This window comes from Chiloscyllium plagiosum, unplaced genomic scaffold, assembly GCF_037043375.1.
Source record: "Chiloscyllium plagiosum isolate Xiang-an unplaced genomic scaffold, Cpla_swu_hap1 HiC_scaffold_51, whole genome shotgun sequence".
NCBI lineage: Eukaryota > Metazoa > Chordata > Chondrichthyes > Orectolobiformes > Hemiscylliidae > Chiloscyllium > Chiloscyllium plagiosum.
In genome coordinates this window covers 17,235,979-17,243,247 of record NW_028270189.1, presented here as the reverse complement: position 1 = coordinate 17,243,247, position 7,269 = coordinate 17,235,979, and positions in this window count along the sequence as shown.

The window sequence follows — 7,269 nt, the reverse complement described above, 5'->3', positions numbered from 1 at the left end:
TTCACTATAGACTTGAAAACCAGAGCCTGTTTACATAAGCAAAGATGTAAACAGGCAGCAGGCTGCCATTCGAGGACAGGCCAAGCCGTTTAGAATTGGTACACGCTGAACGTATACCTCCTGAGGCAGCCTGGCTTCCTGTAATCTCCCATCATCCTGCCTGTTTACTTTGGATTCCTCTAGTTGTGTTGTCGTTACATAGGAAGAGAAGCATTAAGCCGCTTCCCGTACGTCTCCTCCCCAACTGTTTCCCCGTTACTCTACGGCTTCTATTCTCTCATGTTGCTCTTCCTGCCAAACTGTAGCATTCTTCGCGTCAGCTGCTTGTTATCCACATGTCCCTCGAAGGAGAAACACAGAAGTGGAATTTCAAACTCAAACAGCTTAGCCCTGGAGAAAACTACTTCACGCTTTTTCATCAGAAATAATTACCACCCTATCTAACCCTATGATTATCTTATATGTCTCTATTAAGTCACCTCTCAACCTTCTTCTCGCCCACGGAAACAGCGTCAATCCCTCAGCCTTTCCTCGTAAGATCTTCCCTTCATACCAGGCAACATCCGAGGAAATCGGCACGCTTTCCAAAGTTTCCACATCCTTCTTATAATGTGGTGAACAGAACTGTGCACGATACTCCAAGTGCGGCCGCACCAGAGTTTTGTACAGCTGTCGCATAACCTCATGGTTCCGAAACTCGATCCCTCTATTAATGAAAGCTAAAACACTGTATGCCTTTTTAACAACCCTGACAACCTGGGTAGCAAATTTCAAGGATCTCTGTTCCTGAACATCTCCACTTCCAAGAAACCTACCATTAGCACAATACTTTGCATTCCGGTTACTCTGACCAACAAGAATCACCTCACACTTTTCCGCATTAAACTCTATTTGCCACCTCTCAGCCCAGCTCTGTATCTTATCTCTGTCTCTCTGTAAACTACAACATCCGTCGTCACTATCCACAACTCCAGCGACCTTAGTGTCGTCTACAAATTTACTAACCCACCCTTCTACGACCTCATCCAGGTCGTTTATTAAAATGAAGAGCAGCAGTGGACCCAACACCGACCCTTGCGGTACACCACTGGGTACTGGTGCCTAGGATGAACATATCCCATCAACCACCACCTTCTGTCTTCTTTCGGCAAGCCAATTACTGATCCAAACTGCTATATCTCCCATAATCCCATTTCCCCGCATTTTGTAAAACAGCCTACTCTGGGGAATCTTATCGAACGCCTTGCTGAAAACCAGATACACTAAGTGAACCGGTTTACTCTCATCTACCTGTTTGGTCACCTTCTCAAAGAACTCAATAAAAGTTGTGAGGCACGACCTACCCTTCACAAAACTGTGCTGACTATCCCTAATCAAATTATTATTTTCCAGATGATTATAACTCCTGTCTCTTCTAACCTTTTCCAACATTTTACGAACAACTGAAGTAAGGCTCACTGGTCTGTAATTACCAGGATTGTCTCTACTCCCCTTCTTGAACAGGTGAACCACATTTGCTATCCTCCAGTTTCTGGCACTCTTCCTGTGGACAATGACGATTTAAAGATCAATGTCAAAGGCTCGGCAATCTCCTCTCTGGCTCCCCAGAGGATCCTAGGATAAATCCCGCCCGGCCCAGGGGACTTATCTACATTCACACTCTGCAGGATTTCTAATACCTCTTCCTTGTGAACCTCAATCCCACCTAGTCTAGTAGTCTGTATCTCAATATTCTCCTCGACAACATGGCCGTTTTCTAGGAGATTAATGTCGAAAGATATTCATTTAGTGCTTCCCCTGTGCCCTCTTCTCCACACACATCTTCCCATTACTATCATTCATTGGCGCTAATCTTACTCTTGTCATTCTTTTATTCTTTAAATACCTGTAGAAAGCCTCAGGGTTTATGCTGACCCTATCCACCAACAACGTCTCATGTCTCCTCCTGGTTCTTCTGAGCTCACTCTTTAGGTCTTTCCTGGTTGTCTTCTAATCCTCAAGCGGCCTAACTGAGCCTTCACATCTCATCCGAACATAAACCTCTTTCTTCATCGTGACGAGAGATTCAACTTCCTTCATAAATTACAGCTCCCGCGCTCTACAGCTTCCTCCATGCCTGACAGGTGCATACATATGTTAGACACTCAGGAGCTTTTCCTTGATTAAGCTCCACATTTCTAATGTGCCTAAAACCTGCAGTTTCCTTCCCCATATGCCTACATCTTGCCTAATCGCATCGTAATTGCCTTTTCCCCAGCTGTAGATATTGCCCAATGGTATGCATCTGTCCGTTTCTATCACTAAAGTAAACATAACAGAATTGTGATCGCTATCACCAAAGTGCTCACCTATTTCCAAGTCTAACTCCTGGCCGCGCTCATTACACAGTACCAAATCCAATGTGGTTTCACCCCTTATTTGCCTGTCCACATAATGCGTCAGGATGCACTCCTGCACACATTGGACAAAAACGGATCCAACTATAGTACTCGTACTATAGTGTTTCCAGTCAATATTTGGAAAGTTGAAGTCCCCCGTGACAACGACCTTCTCTGTCTCATTGCTATCGAGAATCATCTTTGCTATCCTTTCCCCAATATCTCTGGTAGTATTTGGAGGCCGATAGAAAACTCCCAACAGCGTGACCTCTCTTTTCCTGTTTATAACCTCAGCCCATACTACCCCAGTTGATGAGTCTCCAAACATCCTCTCTGCAACTGCAATGCTGTCTCTTGACCAATAATGCCACTTTTACCATCTTCTCTGTTTAGATTAGATTAGATTACTTACAGTGTGGAAACAGGTCCTTATGCCCAACAAGTCCACACCGACCGTCCGAAGAGCAACCCACCCAGACCCATTCCCCTACACCTAACACTCGGTGCAATTTAGCATGGCCAATTCATCTAACCTGCACATCCTTTGGACTGTGGGAGGAAACCGGAGCACCTGGAGGAAACCCACGCAGACACGGGGAGAATGTGCAAACTTCACACAGACAGTCGCCCAAGGTGGGAATTGAACCTGGGGCGCCTGGCGCTGTGAGGCAGCAGTGCTAACCACTGTGTTACCGTGCCGCCTACTGTTCTTACTGAAACATGTAAATTCTGGGACCTGCAACAATCATTCCTGTGCCTGCTCTATCCATGTATCCGAAATGGTCACAACATTGACGTCCCAGGTACCAACCCATGCTGCAAGTTCATCCACCTTATTTTGGATGCCCCTGGCGTTGAAGTAGACACACTTCAAACCAACACATTGCTTGCTGGTGCCATCTTGCATCCCTGATACTTGATTTCGGATCTCCATACTCTCAACCTTTTGTATAGTCGAACTACAATTTTGGTTCCCATCCCCTTGCTGGGGATTAGTTTAAACCCACCCCCAATAGCCTTAGCGAATATCCCCTCCCCAGGATATTGCTACCCTTCTTGTTCAGCCGAAGACCATCCTGCTTGTGCAGGTCCCACCTACCCCAGAAATTATCCAAGAATCCAAAACCCACCAGCCTCCACCATCCCTGTAGCCACGTGTTGAACTCCAATCTCTTCCTATTACTCACCTCACTAGCACGTGGCACGGGCAACGAAACAGAGACAACAACTCTGTTCGTCCTAGCTCTAAGCTTCCATCCTAGCTCCCTGAATTTCTGCCTTAAATCCCCATCTCTCTTCCTACCTATATCGTTGGTGCTCGCTGGACCATGACCTGTGGCTGCTCCCGTTCCCACTGAAGTATCCCAAAAACACGATCAGAGATATTATGAACCCTGGCACCTGGGAGGCAACACACCAACCGTGAGTCTCTTCCATCCCCACAGAACTTTCTATCTGTCACCTAAGTATGGAGTCCCCAATGACTACTGCTCTGCTCCTCTCCCCCCTTCCCTTCTAATCAGCAAGGATAAACACTGTGCCATAGCCCGGTGTCACACTGATTTCCCCTGGTAAGTCGACCCCACAATAGTATTCAAAACGGTATACTGTTGAGGGGAATGGCCACAGGGGAGCTCTGCAGTGCCTGCCAGTTGCACTTCCGTCCCTTGACTGCAACCATTTTGCCTTTTACTTGTACCTGAGGAGTGACTACCTCACTGTAACTCCCCTCAATAACCCTCTCTGCCTCCCGAATGATCCAAAGTTCATACAGCTCTAGCTCCAATTCCCTAACTCGGTTTTCGTGGAGCTGGAGTTGGGTGCACTTCCCGCAGATGTAGTCAGCAGGGACACTAGTCATGACCCTCACCTCCCACATTCGGCAGGAGGAACATTCAAATGCCCTCACCTCCATTCCCACGATTCTAAATTCCCAAAGAGACTGTTGAAAAAAACAAAGAATAAAAAAACCTCGTTATCTTACCAATCTTACATTACCCACACCTCAACCCACCTATCACACTCTCAGATAACCTGTCTCCTCTTATTTGTCTCTGTACCGCCTCGGCTCAAAAGCCTCATTCCAAATGGAGAGCTCTTGCCTGAAACGTCGATTCTCCTGCTTCTCGGGTGCTGCCTGCCCTGCTGTGCCTTTCCAAGTCCACAATCTCCACTCAGTGGCGAGGCAGTGGATTTGTGTTGGGGACTGAAGATAGAGGCCTCACTTTTGCACAATTCAATTGTAGGTAATGTCTGCTCCAACAGGACATGATATCAGAGAAGTCCGGACAGTGTTTGACCTCGAGCGAACAGGGATTTGATGGTGATCACATCCACCTGTTGACCTGCTCCTTCGCAGAGGTGGAGGCTTGCAGATTTCCTGTCAAATTGTTGGTGCCTAAATTCCTTAACTTCATTCCTAGCTTCAGGCACAATCCACAGTCTGTGAGAGAGTCTTTCTCATTCTCTTGATTTTAAAAAAATTGTAATATCAATTTCACAGCATATTAGAAGGGGTAGCTTTAATAAACAATCAGTCCACCATGATAAGATGAAGTCGCGCAATTTATCCGAAATAGAACTTGATCAGAGTTTGAACATGGAAGGAAAAGGCTCCGGTTACAGTGGGAGAGAATCGTTCACTTGTTGTGTGTGTGGACAAGGCTTCTGCACCCACCAGAGCTCATAAACTACAATTGTAGTCATATTTAAGTGAGACTGTAGACACGTGATGATTCATTTCTCCATCTGAGCTGAAACCCCATGAAAGCAATGATACCAGGAACAAGCTCAATGTGTGGGAAGGGATACACTCCTTCTCTGACCCACTGCGACACCTGCTCGATCACAATGACGAGAAATCATTTCAATGTCTGGATTGCGGAAAATGCGATAACACGTCCTGTGATTGGATTATCCAATACCATGCTCATACCCATGAAAAACCTTTCATCTGTCCAGAGTTACGAAAATGTTATCATACCTCTGTGTAGTTGATGCATGGGAAATGTGCTCACACGCATGAAAGTCCTTTAGAACGTCTAGGGGCCTGGCGTCGATCCACGTGCTCACCCAGAGGACAGACATCTTCAATTCCACAACTGTGGGACATGCTGCAAATGTCCGATCGACGTGAAGTCCCATCAACATTACTAACTGGTCTTTTCAACGCCCAGACCGTGACTAGTGTTGCAAATGCTCCTGGGGACTGACATGGCATCGACGTATTCACAAAGAAGAGACCCTTCAAATGCTGAGATTGTGATAATCACTATACAAGTTCCTTCGGATTGTTTAATCATGAACGTCTTCACATTGTGGAGAGACTATTAAATATCCGGTGTGCGGGATGTGCTCTCCAGTCCCTGCAGGACTGATGTTCCATCGACATTTTCACAAGTTGAGAGACACTTCAATTGTTTTCACTGTGGGACTCGGTTCGGGCGATCATCTCAACTCTCAGTACACCAGCGAGTTTGCAGTGGGCAGAACGTATTTTCATGCTTCATTTGAGAAAAACAGTTAGCCCACTCATCGACCCTGCTGAGACCGCAGAGAGATCCACTGGGGGAAGGAATTCACTCACTCATCGAGCCTGCTGAGAGAGCGAAGATTTTACATCTCTCAAATGCGATTGGACTTTGTTGTTCGTGACATTCAGGACTGAAATCAAAGTTTTAATATTTTCGATAAATGTCAAACAAATCAATTTTTTATTCAATAGCGTACGAGAGGTCAATATAAGGATGGGGTTCCGTAGTACTTGAAGCATCAACACAGGTTCTTAAGGACAAATGTAATAGAATTCTATGAGGAGGAAATAAGCAAGTGAGAAACAGTATATTCTGTGAATGTGATCAGCTTGAATTCGCAGCTGGTATTTTTCAAGGTGCAGTATCGGAAGCTGCGAAATAAGGGTCTATGGTGTCAGGGGCAAAGTACTGGCATGGCTTGAGTTTTGGCTGACTGGCTGAAAACAGTTGGGTGAAAGGGTCTTTTCCAGGATGGCAGTGTGTGGTTCAGCAAGAGTCATTTTTGGCATCACAACTATTCCCGTTATGCGTGACTGATCGGGTCAAAGGACCTGAGAGTTTTGTTGATATTTTGCAGAATACACAACAACAGGTGGAAGGACAGATGGTTTTGAGGAAGTGGGCAGGCTGCAGAATGACATGGACTTGATTAATGCATGCATTAAAAATTGTTGCAGTTAGAACACTGTGTGGAAAAGAGAGAGGTCATAAAGTAATGGCATGATTAGAGGCATAGACCATTTTGTGACGGGGAAAGGCTTCAGAGATCCCTCGGTTAAAGGCACTTAAGAGACCTAGTTGAGGTTTCTCTTATGTTTAACATGCAGGTTCTGTTGGCCGTTAGGAGAGTAAATGCAATGTTGGCATTCATTCAAGCGAGTTAAAAACCAACTGCAGAGGTTTGCAACTGACGCGAGAAGAGGCTCTCGTCAGACGCATTTGGATTATCTGGAATAGCTTTTGCCCTCATGTCTGAGGGGAGATATATTATGAGTGGTGGATAGGAGGTTTACAATGGCTGACAAAGTGGTAGCACTGCTGTCTTCCAGCCTCAGCAACGCTGGTTCAATTTCTTCATCGAGCGACTGTGTGCAGTTTGCACGTTCTTTCCGTGTCTGCGTGAGTTTTCTCCACAGAAGGAAAATACGTTGTTAATGTCATTTGGCCATGGGAAATGCAGAGTTAGAGGAATCGGGTAGAGGTGTGAGCTTATGTGCAATGATCTTCGAATGTTTCATGGGTTCTTCTTGGGCTGATTTGCCTTTTCGCATATTGTCAGGATTCTATTAGAACAACGTTGATCGCAGGGATGAAGGACTTGTCGTCGAAGAATTTATTATTTAAAAAATTAACAGTTT